Genomic DNA, 16,438 nt, shown 5'->3' with positions numbered 1-16,438 from the left:
AGAGGTCTGTTAACACATAGTGAGTGAGAAAGGTGACTGGAAAGTAGAAAAATGCTCGTTTAAAGGTGGCGACACCTGCGACCTTATTAGGTGCCGAGGTTCTTCGGTTTAACGATCGTTATAACGACTTCATCCGCGGGTCGTTCGCCAGGGAGGGGGCGGTCAGCCTGCTAGAGGAACGCGGCGAGGATCTACTGTAGATTTGAAGAGCAGTGGCGTCGCTGCCTCTTCACGGACTTTCATTGGCGCTCTCCTGAAGGTGGCTCCATGTTTTCAGGCTGCAGGAGGAAGAGCTCGCGGACTCGCCGGGTGAAGCGTGCTTCCTGTTTTCCCTTTTGTGCAGAACTCGCTCTCTTTAAAGTCGAGTTTTTAACCCTCCTCCCTCATTTTCTCAGTAATTGGCCGACGAGCTTCAGAGTGTTTCACTGGTTTTATGTAAATCTGAGCGTGTTTGTCTTTTAGGTGACTGAAGGCTGTGTTTGGTGCAGATGACCCTTTAGTGACTGCGTGTGACACTAAGGAAAAGCTTAAATGTGGGACTCCATCAGCGTTTACGTCTGAGATGCCGGCGTGAGCTTGGCTCAGGTGAAATCCGAGCCCCGCCTCCTTTACATCTGTAAAAAGCTCTGGGTGTAAACCCCCCCAGCTCTCTGTGAAAAGTGTGAACTAACAAGCGCTCAGCAGCTTGTAACGCGGGGGGACATCGAGCCCCGTTATTGAAGCGGTGGAGTCTGGCCAGACACCACTGCTAAACAGAGGAAGTGAGAGGGGGGAGTGTGCGAGCGTGCTGTATAGTGAGTTGCCATTTATAATTGGCCTGCGATGGTAGATGGCGGCTGGCAAGGACAGTTTTTTTTAAACACAATCTGTGTGTGCTGTCGGGGCGATGCATCGCTAATGACAGAAAGCTCGAGTGGTGTGGAAGCACAACAGCGCCTGGTGGCTACGAGGCCAGCCCTCGCAAATATGCTCCGAGCTCAGATACAGGATGATGTAGGAGATCGTACACAATCGCCGTGGAGACGGCTCGTATCTGAGTGCCTGTTTACTGCAGTCGTACGTATCACTGATCTGATCTCACCGTCAGTCACCGCTTTTCTGCTCAGAGGGCTTCGCGCCTCGTTCGCATGTTCATGCCCCGACGAACACGTCCAGAGTTCGGTGTCCTGCTCGCAGGCTGGAGCAGCCGGGGAAACACCGAGCTTCTGCTTAGCAGCTCTACTGCTGAGCCCCAGGTGTGTTACCTGCTAAGTCATGATCCTCAACCATGACTTAGCAGGTTTAAGCACTAGGCGGTAGTTTGGATTAAAAGACAGGAACCCTGACACATGATGACCTCACATCCACAGTTAATCACAGGTGTGTCTGAGACTCTGAGAGGAGGTCGGTCATCCAGAAAGGCTCGAAGTCGAGGCGCTGCTGCTCCTCGTCGAAAGCAGGCAGTTTGGGTGGTTTGGGCATCTGACTAGGATGCATGTCCCACTGGGGGAGACCCCGAGTCAGAACCAGGACACATGAGACGTCTCAGGGTTCCCCCGGATGAGCTGGAGGAGCTGGCTTCTGGATAATGTGGAAGAGCATCTTCTCAGTTTGCTGCAGAAATGCATAAATAATCATTTCAGTCGTCGGCTTCATCACCGCAGGTCTGCGCAGTCTTCCTGCTCCAATAATCAGCCACAAAGTCAGGGAAGAGCAGGGCCCCGATAACTGTGGATCAGACCCCCCCCACATCCACCCTGCCTCCCAAAGCCTCCTCCATAAACAATGAAAAGTTAATGAAGAGGTAACTTAATGATGTAATGAATATGGCGGCGCTCAAGGTCAAAACTGGCTACAGTCTGGGCACAAGACGGGGGCCAGGTGATAACACACACACACACACACACACACACACACACACACACACACACACACACACACACACACACAGGCTCAGTGTGCACATAGATTTAATGTTATTTGTCAGCTGGCATTGGGAGAGCAGCTCTGTGTTTGAATTGTCTGCAGAAACCTGCCTACATGCATCTGTCTTTAGAGTGTGTGTGTGTGTGTGTGTGTGTGAGTGTGTGTGTGTGTGTGTGTGTGTGTGTGTGTGTGTGTGTGCAGGGATAAGAGTGTTTGAAGTGCTGTGGGTGGTAAGAGTGTGTACTTGTGTGCAGCCTCTCTGTGTGTGTGCAGGTTCTGAGCTGGTGATTAAAAATTGAAAGGGTTTGAATGACACGGTGGAGAGTTTGGCGGATCCAGGTGGGATCGATGGAGCTCCGGCGAGCGGCCACCGCCCCGGCTCGAGGGGCTCGAGAGCTCTCGTGTTTGTGTGCACGTTGTGCCTTTAAACAGTCGGTGAAGCAACTTTAAAAAACAGATCATTTTTCTGCAGCGCTGCACTTTTCCTTCTGCGCTGTTTGTTTTAGAAAATCTGGATTCATGTGAGCTTTCGTGGTTGTTTTGATCCTCACGCAGCCAGACGTGTGCTTGGTTTGGTCAAAAAGGTGCACGTTTGAAACGAAGACGCCGAGTGCAAGTGAACAGGAGAAGGAAAGGTGGTAAGGAAAAGGAGGCAGAGGACAGACGTTCTTAGCCAGCAGCCAGGTGCTCGCCGCCTTCGATCTGTTTGGCCTCCGCTGGGCTAAAGAAGTGTCTACATCTCACTTTATCCCCTTATAGGCTCTCCTCTCTGTGTGGAGGAGGAGGAGGTGGGGGAGGAGGATCATGAAACAGAAGCACTTCAGCTGCACATATTTTCCACGTGAAGCAGGATACAGGTTTCAGATCATCTCCATCTTTCTTCTTGTTTATGCTAAATAAAGTCAAAGTCACGAGTAACCTCTGCAGTCTGTGACGAGAAACCAACGCGCCGAGCACGAAGCCGGAAACAACCGCCGGAAACGTCCGATTTAAAGAAACTACGTCTCAGTTTGCACACATGCACTTTATTTTAAATATTGTGTTTGCAGCACACGTTGGCCTGATGAAATTGATGAAATAAGCTTAAGGTGTGACGAGTGAAGTGTGACTCTCAGCCTTCAGTCTTCGAGTGTGTGCGTGGAGCCGGTCCAAAGTCTTCGCACGCAGCGGTGCCACAGCATCAGTTGCTCCGACTCGCTCTTTAAATCGACTCGCCCGAGTGTTCGGCGGCGGCTCAGCAGGCTGCAGCCGAGCAGCTTTCCCCGCTCGCCACCTTTGTCGTGAATCGTTCTCTCTCGCAGGTTTTTCCTGTCAATCTCCTCGCTGTGCTAAAAGCAGAAGACACTAAACTTAGCATCCCCAAGGCAATCTGTGATCCATCTGATCTGCCGGCCAGCAGGCATGCTAATGCACTGGCACTGCGAGGCCTGCACGATATTGTATTATAGGCACGGATGCTCTATTATTAGATGATATGAATAGAATATCTGCTGTGAGTGTTTTATGAAGGTCAAAGAATTGAATCAGAAATATTTTAACGCTCAGCCAGACTGTTGTGTGTTTAATGTATGTTATCACATGGGTTTCATTCTCACTTTAAAACCCATTATGGAAGCTGAACGGCCCTTAATGCACTGTTAAGGTTTGTTTTTTTAAGAGCAACACTTTAAATAAAACGTGCACGAGAAGGTAAGCACGCACTCGAGCCGAAACCCACGTTTCCAAAGAGCGGAGCGCTGAATGTAGACGTAAGAGGCGTGTTTTTAAAGCTGTGGAGGAGCGAGCGGCTCTGGCGTCCGGAGGGGAACGAAGGCGTTCGGGCTACTCGTTCCTGCAGCGAGGCCTGTGGAAGAGAGCCACCAGTTAACCAATGCGGTGACGTCACGGTGACGACGCCATTTTTCTGTACGGCCTACGATCCTGCACGCGGGTCTGATCTGTAAGAAATGTGTAGATGTGCTAACTCTGGGTCATTTTGGCCAAACGTAAACACTCGATCTCCCCATCAAATTCCATGAAACCCCACAAGAACACAAACAGGCTCTCCAGGAAGAAGCCCCGAGCAGTGGCATTAAACAAGTGCTCTCGTCGGGACATAAATACTCTGATCTTACTCCCATAAATCACGCTGAGATTGCACATTTGGCCCGAGCGCAGCTTCAGGTTCGCACACTCCTTCTGTAAACAGGTTCTCCCTCAGCTTCTCACATCTTCGGGCCCGATCCTTTTTAAAAAGAGTCTCGCTGTAATCAAAAACAATAACTGCTCAGAGCGTAAACTCTTCCAAGCCCCCCTCCGCCGGCCCCCACCCTCTCCTTGAAGTATGAAATAATATTCTGTGTGTGGGCCCCGGCCGAGCGCTGAGAACGCAAACATTTCACAATAAAGTTGTTTAAATAAAGGCCTTGGCATAGATGGCTGGGAGATAGAGGACATGCTGCGTTAATTACAAGCCCCCGTTAAAATAAACCGCCGGTATAAAATATGAGCCCCCCCTCCCCTCCCATTCCCGGGGATTTGAACCTATAAAATACCAGCGAGGTGTGCACCTCACATGTTTGGAGACCAAACACGGCGGCGGCTCGAGGAGGGAGCGAGCTCGTCAGACAAAGACGAGAAAGAAAAAGCACAACGCAGCTCCACCATCAACAAAGAGAGCGTGTTTATTCTGCGTTTACAGACTTACGAACCCCCCCAGCTCCCCGCCGCCACCGCCTGGCATTAACCGACAGGCAAAGCAGCCGAGTTAAGCGGCGTTTATTATTCTTCCAGGCCTGGAAAGCAAAGCTCTCAATGCACGGGCGTGCTCGGCCTTCCCGTCCGGAGCGCCGCGGCTCCGTGTGGAAGTTTCAGTGCTCACAGAGAGCCAGCGAGATGGATTATTTTTCCTCAAGTGTGGACTTAAGTTTCTGCTCCGTGCTGCTGGGTGGCCCACTCCGCTTTAGCCGTGTTAACATAAGAATAGAGCGGTGGCCAGGAGAGGGGGGGGCGGCCGGGGAGCTGGTTTAAATTATTCTGCGCCTCCGCCGCTGCATAGCAGGAGCTGTTGTTATCCACTTAGAACATCAGACGATTTGTTCCTTCTCCCTCTCCCCTCGCTCCCTCTCTCAGCCCTGTGGGCGTCTTTATTCGGCCCTTTGTAGCGCCGTCGCGTTATAAGGCCCGACCCGGCCGGGGCGCGCCCCGCTCCCCGCCGTCTCTGGCCCGAGTGAAGACGGCCTTAAAAACCAGAAATATGAAATGCTAGCTGCGCCGGTGACGAGGCCGTGACGCTCGCAGGCCCAGATGAGGAATGCAGTTATGAGGAGATGTTTGTATACATCCAGCCTGCGCCGCGCAGAGCGGCGATGGCGGTTGAGCACAGCTTAAAGACATCTGGATGCGATGAAATGCCATTTGTCTAAACAATCACGAGTCTTTGCAAAGCCACCCAATGTGCGCGCTGCTTTTAGTGCATACTTGTGCAATGTGCTCCAACAGAAAGGATATTGACAAATATTTCATTGCGACAGCTTCATGAGATGAGAATTTTTTTTAAAAAATTTCCTGCGCTGCTGTAAACATTAAAAAAATGTGAAGTTCATTTGGAGTGGAGTGGGGGGGCGTGGGGGTGGAAATGATGAGAAAACCACGGTGGCATTTATAAATAAGGCAAATCAGCGAGATTGTAATGTAAATACGTCCATTCTGAGCTCATTCTTCTTCAGAAAGGGAGGGAAACTGAACAATAACCGCTCGCACTTCCTGTTTGACCATCCGCCGTGGCGAGGAGCCGGAGGAGTTTGGGCGGACCGACCGAAGACGTGAAATGGGCGAGCAGACAGAGGATGAAGCATCGCGTGTCAAAGAAATGCCACACCTTTAGATTTATTCTCTAATTATCTCCATTTAAACAAATGGTGCGGGCACCGGTGGCGGCGTGCTCGGCGGTGCCAGCGGTGGAGTAAGTGGGGCACGCAGACATGACTGGGATAATAAGCGTCATGGAATCTAATCAGATTTCTAAGAGGAATTGATTGTTGTGAGGCAGCCGGTGCAGGAGTCGGCTTGACAATAAGCTGAAATTTAAGTGTTAATTTTTATGCTAATCCTCTGGCATCTCTGTGTGATGCAATTTGGTCCAGCGGGCTCTCGACTTTGCGCCGCAGATATGAAATTGTCCCGCGCACAGAGAAAATGTCAGCTTGCCAGCCTCTGAAAGCTTGTAATTTATTAGGTATGTTTCTATTAGTATGTGTCACAGTTGTTAGAGAGCCACATGCACAGCCACCTCCTCTCCCTCCATCCTCCCTGCTCCACCTTTTTTCTCCTGCACACGCTGCCGTCCGCTCTTTAGCATGGCACGCACACGTGCACGCACACGTGCACGTACACACACAACGTGCATGTTCTTAAGATGGTCTCGGCTCAGCGGCTGCTGCACTGGGGCCTTAATGTATTATCATATATCGGGTGGTCCTTGCCCCTGGACAAAAGGCTATTTAATACAATTTAATGACATTCCAAAGAATTTGTGTGTGTGCTCGGCGAGTGGGAGGGGCTGCTGGTGCAAAAGGAGAAGAAAGGCAGGCAGGAGGAGGGAAGTAGAAAAATAAAAGAAAGGTGGAGGCCGCAGATGAAAATAGCATGTGTGTTTTTCATGGCAGACGTCTCCGTGTGGAAGGCGTGACTCTCCCTCACCTCCTCGCTCTGCTCGGGTTTCCACCTGCAGCAGGAAATCAAGTTCGAGCAGCTCCGAGAGGCTGAACATGTGTCGGCTTTCTCCGCGGGCCTTGGCAGGTTACACGCTGGCTCGTCACTGGATACCGCTGCTGATAATTCATGCAGGCCTCGTGGTCGGATCCCCGTCACAGGGCGAACGGGCTCCTTGGTCATTTCTTTCACTCAGCTGTTCAGAGCTGTTAGCGAGCGATCTACAGCCAGCGCAGCCAAACGTGCTAGTAACCAGTGAAACTTCTCAGCACGAATAGAAGCGTGGCCGACCTGTTTGATGGCGTTCATTGCTGCAGACAGGAAGCCAGCGTGAGCGTCCTGCGAGGACGGGATTGATCTGAGACATTGTGGGCCACATATGGCCGACTTTGGTCTTAGGTGGGCCGGACCGGTGAAAGCCCCTCCTGCCAGTGTAACGAGGTTTAAAGTAAAGTAAGGAAACCATCTTTGATTTAAACTGTAAGAAATAAAATTACAGAAAACATTGTGCTGCAATTATAAAACTCAAAGTTTCCCTCAATTCATGGAAAACGTCTCTTTTCTGTGGGAATGTTATAAAAAAAGAAACAAATTTCTCTTATTTAATTGTTTATCTAAATAACTGACTCCACCGTGAACCTGCCCTCTGTCACGTCTCCCCTCCAGTCTGTAGAGGTTTGGGGTTAAAGGCTGGTGGGTATTAAATGTGACACCTCAGTGGGAGGGAAGTATCACTGCGTATAATATCATCATATATATATTCTATCATGTAGCTGCTCCGAGGCAGAGTTTAGAAAGACGAGCCTCACAGAGGTTCAGCAGCAGCCATATTTACACTGTGTATAATTCTGCATCTGTAATATTACAGTAACGAAGCCGTGATGCAGCTCTGAGCCGGGAACATCTCCTCGCAGTACGAAGCATAGAAACGCAGCTTTCAGTAAACGTGTGTGCACATATCTGTAAGTCCACTCCTGGAAAATATGATTAATGTTTTTATGGCTCTCAGTGGAGGAAAGTCAATAGAGGGTCTGCTTCCCACAGCCATAAAGCTCCAGTGTCAGATTTACACTGTTTTATCTACTGTTGCCTGCTTTAGTCTATTTAGTCTATACCCGTGTGTGTGTTGGGGGGGATTGGTCAGATTGATGTTTGCAGCTGCAAATGCACAAAGTGAGTGATGAAGACGATGGCGATGAAGCTTGTTGGTGAACAGAAACATTTTCCTGTGAAAAGCTTTAAGAATAAACGATGAATAAACGAGACTCTGTGGCTGAAACGTCCGGTTTTTAATTTTACCTCCCGATCAAAAACACATTTGTAGATTTGACCCCTCTCAGCTCTGTGACGTCATCATGATATGATTTTTAGTTTTTGTTGTGTGTCGGTCAGACTTTACTGAGCTGAGGCCATGAGAGGGTTAAAGTAGGAAGGAATCCCTGATATCTGCAGAGCCTCTTCAAACGGTCTCTGCCGTCACCCACCTGTTAGGGACACAAAACACACAGCAGAAGAAGTTGTTTCCTTGGTTTCTGTTCACTCGTCTTCCTCTTGATGTTTAAACGCTGATAAAATCGCAGCTCGTCTGCAGAGTGCTCGAAAGCCAGTAAAACTGTACTCGGCGGGCCCAGAAACACACTGAAAGGTTTGGATACAATTCACATATAGGTCAATTAAATGCAACAACATCTGCTCTCTCCCTACCATTTGCATATAGCATTCATATGTTAATGATGTCCCTTGTTTTTTTTCTTTCTGTGTGTGTGTGTGTTTGTTTCTCTCTCCTTTCCCCCTCTACTTCCTCCCCTCCTCCCGTCTCTTTGTATCGCCAAACAAAAAGAGATGCTGAAAATTTGGATTCATACTTCCCTTTTTGGAGAAAAAAGAAAAAACACAGATACGCCCGTCCTATTTTCACTTCCTCTCGCCTCGCGATTAAAGGGGAGGTTAGACGGGTGCCACGGTTGTTCCGTTGCCATGCCCCTGATTTTGACAAGAAGCGCCTTTAACAGCAGAGAAGGCGAGGCCCTATCTCTTCCCCGAGCAGCTTAATGCCTTATAAATCAATGATGACACAGATGGACTAGCGATAATCTATTTAGAATGCCTCACAGCAAATATTGTTGTGCAGATGATTAGACAGCCAGTTATTTTAACTCAGACCCCTAAACCCCGTCTTCGTAACGCTCCTCGGATTTATAGGAGGCGTTCCAGAGCCGGCGTTTGCTCTTATTTGAAGTAAATTTGGGGGAAAAACAGATGTAGAGAAATGAAAAGTGAGAGGGGTGTGTGTGTGTCTGTGTGTGTGTGTCTGTGTGTGTGTGTGTGTGTGTGTTTGGGTGGCATGGGCAGCTTGAGAAACAAAAGACACTGGTGCTGGTGTCTCTGCCAAGGCCATAATGATAAGGCATGTTTCTTCAAAGATGGGGGAGGCAGAGCACGATTGTATCTCCAGGGCATGTGTGTGTGTGTGTGTGTGTGTGTGTGTGTGTGTGTTAGGCAGCCTAGTGACACAAGGGGGGTTAATGGCAATCCAGGGTCTCTGCCCCTTTTCATGGTCGATGGGTCTCAATTTAGCGTGTGAGGGTGAGGAGGAGGAGGAGGAGGAGAAGAGGAGGAGCTGCAGGAAAAAAGGAGTGCAGAAATGAAGTGGAGGTTGTCAGACGTGGCAGCTGCTCCGAGGCCCTGATAAATATAAGCCCTTATTGATCGGTTGAAAATGAAAGATCCCCGAGTGGCGTGCAGTATTTAGCTTCTTGTCTGCCTCGCGTCAGCGGTGGCCTTGCCTTGGAGGGATAGATTTTCAGCTGCGCCTCCGGGCACCGCAGCGCCCCAGCTTTGATTTCATCTTTAACCTTTTTCTGCTGCGTTCCCTTGACCTCTGAAGCAGCGCTTACTGAATTTGTTAGATTTCCATCTTGACATCGACCCCTCCTCCCCATCGCTGTCAGCGCTCCCTCTCATCCCTCAGGTCTATATTTCATTATCACCTCCTCTGTTTCTCCCTGCAGGTGGCCATCGCAGTGAGCAGTAGTCAGTGAGGAGTGGCAGCCAGAGGCCTCTTCATCCTAACAGACAGGTTGCACACCAGTATGCAGGTGGTGTATTAAGGTGAGTTCACACACAGTCACGCTCTGCCGTCACAGAGGTACACGCGCATGGTTCAATAACACGACTGCTGCACGAGTGAATCCCTCCACCTGCACAACCAGAGTCTACCTGCTGGAGTCAGGGTCAGCAGCAAGACAGACAGACAGACAACAGACAGACAGACAAACAGACAGACAACAGACAACAGACAGACAACAGAAAGACACACAACAGACAGATAACAGACAGACAGACAGACAACAGACAGACAACAGACAGACAGACAGACAACAGACAACAGACAGACAACAGAAAGACAACAGACAACAGACAGACAACAGACAGACAGACAGACAACAGACAACAGACAGACAACAGAAAGACAACAGACAACAGACAGACAACAGAAAGACAGACAGACAACAGACAGACAGACAACAGACAGACAGACAACAGAGACAGACAACAGACAGACACACAACAGACAGACAACAGAGACAGACAACAGACAGACAGACAACAGAGACAGACAACAGACAGACACACAACAGACAGACAACAGAGACAGACAACAGACAGACACACAACAGACAGATAACAGACAGATAACAGAAAGACAAAAGACAGACAGACAACAGACAGACAAAAGAGACAGACAGACAACAGAGACAGACAGACAACAGAGACAGAAAGACAACAGACAGACAGACAACAGACAGACAACAGAGACAGACAACAGACAGACAGACAACAGACAGACACACAACAGACAGACAACAGAGACAGACAACAGACAGACACACAACAGACAGACAACAGAGACAGACAACAGACAGACACACAACAGACAGACAACAGACAGGCAGACAAACAGACAACAGACAGACAACAGACAGACAGACAACAGAGACAGAAAGACAACAGACAGACAGACAACAGAGACAGACAGACCAGAGACAGACAACAGAGACAGACAACAGACAGACAGACAACAGAGACAGACAACAGACAGACACACAACAGACAGACAACAGACAGACACACAACAGACAGACAACAGACAGACACACAACAGACAGACAGACAACAGACAGACAACAGAGACAGAAAGACAACAGACAACAGACAGACAGACAACAGACAGACAACAGACAGACACACAACAGACAGACACACAACCGACAGACACACAACAGACAGACAACAGACAGGCAGACAAACAGACAACAGACAGACAACAGAAAGACAACAGACAGACAACAGAAAGACAACAGAAAGACAACAGACAGACAACAGACAACAGACAGACAACAGAAAGACAACAGACAGACAACATACAGACAGACAACAGAGACAAACAGACAAACAGACAACAGACAGACAACAGAAAGACAACAGACAGACAACAGAAAGACAACAGAAAGACAACAGACAGACAACAGACAACAGACAGACAACAGAAAGACAACAGACAGACAACATACAGACAGACTACAGAGACAAACAACAGACAGACAGACAACAGACAGACAACAGACAACAGACAGACAACAGACAGACAACAGACAGACAACAGAGACAGACAGACGACAGACAGACAACAGAGACAGACAGACGACAGACAGACAGACAACAGAAAGACAGACAGACAGAGACACACAGACAACAGACAGACAGACAGACAAGAGACAGAAAGACAGACAAGAGACAGAAAACAGACAGACAACAGACAGACAACAGAGACAGACAGACAGACAGACAACAGAGACACACAGACAGACAGACAACAGACAGACAACAGACAGACAGACAACAGAGACAGACAGACAACAGACAGAAAACAGACAGACAGACAACAGACAGGCAACAGAGACACACAGACAACAGACAAGAGACAGAAAGATAGACAACAGACAGACAGACAACAGACAGACAGACAACAGAGACACACAGACAACAGACAGACAGACAACAGACAGAAAACAGACAGACAGACAACAGACAGACAACAGACAGACAACAGAGACACACAGACAACAGACAGACAGACAACAGACAGAAAACAGACAGACAGACAACAGACAGGCAACAGAGACACACAGACAACAGACAAGAGACAGAAAGATAGACAACAGACAGACAGACAACAGACAGACAGACAACAGACAGAGAGACAGACAACAGACATACACAGACAGACGGATGGATGAACCAGCCCTCAGTCAGGGGGAGCTGCTCTCACTGCTGCACTGTAGTCTGAGACAGTGGAAGCCAACACCCCACAGGGTTTTTAACAATAATTTTTCTAATCATGTTTGATAAGAATGATAGTTAATAATGCAGGGAAACCTTTAAAACGTCTAAAATCTTTACTTTTGACACACGTCAGTAGATATGACCCGTGCTGCTGTATCAGCGAGTGCTTGTATGCAATTATGAAAATAAAAGTGAATTCTTAAAGATGAGCGCGAGGCTCTCAGGAGAGGCAGCTGACTAACATGACGACCACCTCGCTCGCTGGTTAGCTTCCAAAGTAAAGATGAAGAAGAAGCTCAAACACCTGATATACCTGTGCAGACACCTGAGCTGCTCTGCCAAGTGTAGCATGTGTGTGCCAGCAGCAAAATGTCCTGAGCGTGGAGCTTTTCCACTTCCTGTACGGTATTTACTTCTCCCACTGTCAGGATAAAAGAACAAGACACACACACACATTCCAACTGTTCGTCATTCACTCACCATAGTCTTATCCCCAAAGGCCCCGAGTCTTAAACCAAAACACACACACACACACACACAGTCACACAGCTACAGTACACTGCTGCTATGTGCGCAGACAGAACTTGTAACAATCTGGATTGTGATAATCTATGATAATCATCCACCACATGCCACCTAAAAACGCACATGGGTGGCATTCAACACCCACACTGGCACATTGCTTCAGTGCATCTCGTCTCCCTCTGCCGCTCTCCCCAATGTCACTACCTCCAGCGTCAATGTCACCACTCGGCTCCTTATTTCTCACACGGCAAAGGCGGAAAAGCAGCGAATCTCCAACAATTTATGTTTGGCATTAGTGTAATTGAATCCCACTCGTATATCAGAGGAAGAAAGTTGTGAGGTGCGGGTGATATAAATGCAGGTAGGGATCCATGAAAACACAGAGCTGTCCCTCCCCCCTCCCCTCGCCTCCCGAACAATGTCTCCCATCTCTTTTTTTATTCTCTCCCTCTGTCCCCTCCTTTAGCTAGATGGATGATAAATTCCCAGCTACAGAGCCAGCAACAGCTGTTGGCAGACAGGCCTGATATGAGAATAGCAGCATAGGATGAGCAGGCATTAAAAATTAATATGCTATTTAGCCTAGGTGTATTTTAGGTATTTGACATTTTCATGTCCGGGACAGAGTAAATTTATTCATAGTACAGAATAAAAAAATAAAAAAAATTAAAGAAAAAGAGGAATGGGTGCAGGCAGCGGGCTCAGGGAGGGGGTGCAGGAACACTAAGTGAAGGCCATTTTGATTTTATGGTCACCCTGTTTCACTTTGCCTCCCAACACGGTGATCTGTGTGTGTGAGATGAGGCTACACACACACTCACACACACATGGAAACAAGAGCAAAGCCACTTTTATCTGCTCAGACAGGCTGAGACTGACCCTGCACCCTCCTCTCACAGCCACACTCACAGTTTCTGAAGAATAGTTTGGTATTTTTACTTTTAGTCATGTGATTATTATTTATTGGTTTTAGTCCTGCACAAATGTCATGGACAGCATGAACCCAGCATGTGTTCCGATCAGCCCAGAGCACCTGGAGAAAAACACCCATTTCAGAAAGATAATAGCATTAGCTAGACTTTTACATTAGCTAATGATAGCTGTTTTGTGACGTGAACAGTTGCTGAAGTTCATAAAGATCGTGACTACAAATCAGCTGCAGGGAAACAGCCCGCTAAAAGAGCAAAAGAGAAATAGTGGTTACCAGATGTACCTCCGTACTGAGGTGTTGATGATATCCTGAACTTTACTGTCCGTAAGAACTGCTGTTAACACCCATTAGCTACTGATGGCCTCTGTTAGCTACTGTTGGCCTCTGTTAGCTACGGTTAGCCTCTGTTAGGGGCTGTTAGCCTCTGTTAGGTGCTGTTAGCTACTGTTAGCCTCTGTTAGGGGCTGTTAGCCTCTGTTAGGTGCTGTTAGCCTCTGTTAGCTACGGTCAGCCTCTGTTAGGGGCTGTTAGCCTCTGTTATGTGCTGTTAGCTACTGTTAGCTACTGTTAGCCTTTGTTAGGTGCTGTTAGTTACTGTTATCTACTGTTAGCCTCTGTTAGGTGCTGTTAGTTACTGTTATCTACTGTTAGCCTCTGTTAGGTGCTGTTATCTACTGTTAGCCTCTGTTAGGTGCTGTTATCTACTGTTAGCCTCTGTTAGGTGCTGTTAGCTGGCATAAGTGAAACTGTCTTTGAAGTGTTGGACTTAGTGAATAAGTTTTGATATGATGTGAGAAGGTAATCAAACAGTTTTTCAGCTGGAAGGTTTGGACTCCTGAGCCTAACATTAGCTGACATAACGTTAGGCTCTGTTGTGTAGCTGGCTCGTTGTCAGCTGTCCGGAGGCTTGGATGTCTGATTTGCTGACAATAATTAATTGCAACAATATCAGTGATATTGGTGTGCTAGAGCCCTGACTTCAGCTGAGGAGATGAGGCTTGAGGTGAGAACACAAGGATGAAGCTTTGTCATCTGTTTTGTAGTTTGTGTTGTGGATTTTGATTATTCCAAACAGGTGATCTGTGAAGGCCTTCATGTTTTACTTCTTTCCGTCTGGGACCCATGTAAGCCACAGATACTGAAACCAGATTTGAAACCTCAGGTAAAAGATGAGATGAACAAAGAAGCAGAGTGAACCAAAATGAACACTGTAGAAGAAGCAGAGCGGGAGCATTATGCAGTATTAGGAAGTTAAACGCCAGCTGTCAGAAATGTAAACTCTGCGCTCTGCTCCATCATAAATATCAGAAATGATTTTGACGATGAGCTGGTACGGAGCAATTCTGTGTGTGCCGAGTGTCGACAGGCGGACGGACCCCTGGAGGACCACAGCCCCAGGCCGGGTCATGCTAGGACAGTGTTTAAGGCTCCCTCTCTCCCTGCTGCTCCACCTTTGGTGATTAATGGCTAATGCTGCTCTGGTACATCTCTATATCCCTGCTCATCCTTCCCTGCTAATCGTTGGGAAATCTTAGACATGGCCTGGATTTGGGTTCCTACAGAAAACGTGGGATTGGATTCATGTGAATTTGGTGCTTCTTTATTCCACTGTTTGCATTTTTAAACCTTTGATCAGAATGAGATGAGCACGTCTGTCTCAGCTCAGTGTGCTTATTTTAACCCCACACTCGGTCGTTTTCTCCTGCTGACTGTGTGAATGAGAAAAGGTCCACACAGGGACAAAGCTCGCTCTCAGCCCCCGACCTCCTAACACAGACTGTCAGCAGCCAGTGTTTCAGAGGCGAAAGATACTCAGCCAACCCATCATCCGCTTAAGCAGCTCAGAGACCCAATAGTCACCAACAAGATCGATTAGTCGAATCATTTCAGCGAGCTGATGAATCTGAAGCCCCGCGCCCGACATTTACTACACAACACACCGTCCATTACACTCCAGCAGGCGTGCACCGTCAGCTGCCTGCTCAGATTTGAGTTTGTGCTTCTTTTATTTCTCATATGTCTTCATATAGCTGCTTTCTCTCTGAGACAGGGCTGTTAATTAGTTTGGTGGATGATCTTAATTGAAAGGAAACCTACTTAAAGAGGTTGTTCCACATTATTAAGCAAGTCACATTTCTCATGGAGGGTGAGGAAGAGGAGGAAGGAAGAGTGGAATAATGTAACGTTTTGCAGAAACTACTCGGAGAAATCTGAAGATAAATAATCTCATTATCATCGTCATCCTCCTCTGGATGCTCGCAGAGGCACGTTTCAGCCACGCTTCTCTAAAGCCCACAAAAGGACGCCGAGTCGTTTTCAGCACGCTTTATGGTTTTATGGTGATTGTTAGCTGGAGGTGAGGAGGTCAAAATGCTGTAACTCCACCCCATAGACAGACCTGGCGGGACGACGCAGTTAGCATCTCTGTGCTTCCCTCACAGGAGCCGACAGCATCTCTCCAAAGGTTTCTGAATCAGTGCAGAAAATCATCTTTGTACAGAAGTTTAAGATAATTACAAGCTGTGCTCGGTGGAATAATGCTAATGCAGCTTTTATGATCTTTGAAGCGCAAACGCAATAAAAGGCTAGCATCCAGATAAAAACAATCTACACTGTGGTCACGTGACAAACAGGAGAGGTCATGTATAAAATGTTGAACAGTCCTGCTTTACAGTGTTGATGTCCTCGCTCTCCGGTCAGAGGGATGATCATGGAGCAGTTCATGACCTGGAGGAGGTGACATAAGGCAGGTGCGTGCTCCGGCCCGTACAGATCCACGTTAACGCCGTTCCCGAGCCGGATCGACCTCCCCGATCTTCCTCCGGCGTTACAAACGCTCTGACAGCTGACAGAGACTCGCAGGTGTGTTTTAAAAATATGAATCGCAGGTATAATTAAACAGCCGACGCGACTAAAAGCTGCTTTGAACCCGTCACTTCTTCCCTCTCTGCGTTTCCACAGTTGGCACAAAGTTCCCGCTGCCGTAGCGCGAGCACGGCGCCGTACATACGCCGACTGTTATTACCTTGGGGAACGTTT

At 48.0% G+C, this 16,438-nt stretch overlaps 1 protein-coding gene across 4 annotated transcripts in view; it reads left to right on the top strand.

Moving 5' to 3' along the window:
* znf536 (zinc finger protein 536) overlaps window positions 1-16,438 on the top strand; it is a 199,952-nt gene that overhangs the window by 71,387 nt on the left and 112,127 nt on the right. For all 4 annotated transcript variants that reach the window (XM_087839277.1, XM_006802324.3, XM_006802322.3 and 1 more), the window contains one exon: window positions 9,609-9,708. The gene's annotated coding sequence lies outside the window, so the exon portion shown is untranslated. The remainder of the gene's footprint in view (window positions 1-9,608; window positions 9,709-16,438) is intronic.

Source organism: Neolamprologus brichardi, chromosome 1 (genome assembly GCF_056152115.1).
Source record: "Neolamprologus brichardi isolate AB-2024 chromosome 1, ASM5615211v1, whole genome shotgun sequence".
Classification (NCBI taxonomy): Eukaryota; Metazoa; Chordata; class Actinopteri; order Cichliformes; family Cichlidae; genus Neolamprologus; species Neolamprologus brichardi.
This window is presented reverse-complemented; position numbering and strand designations above follow the sequence as displayed.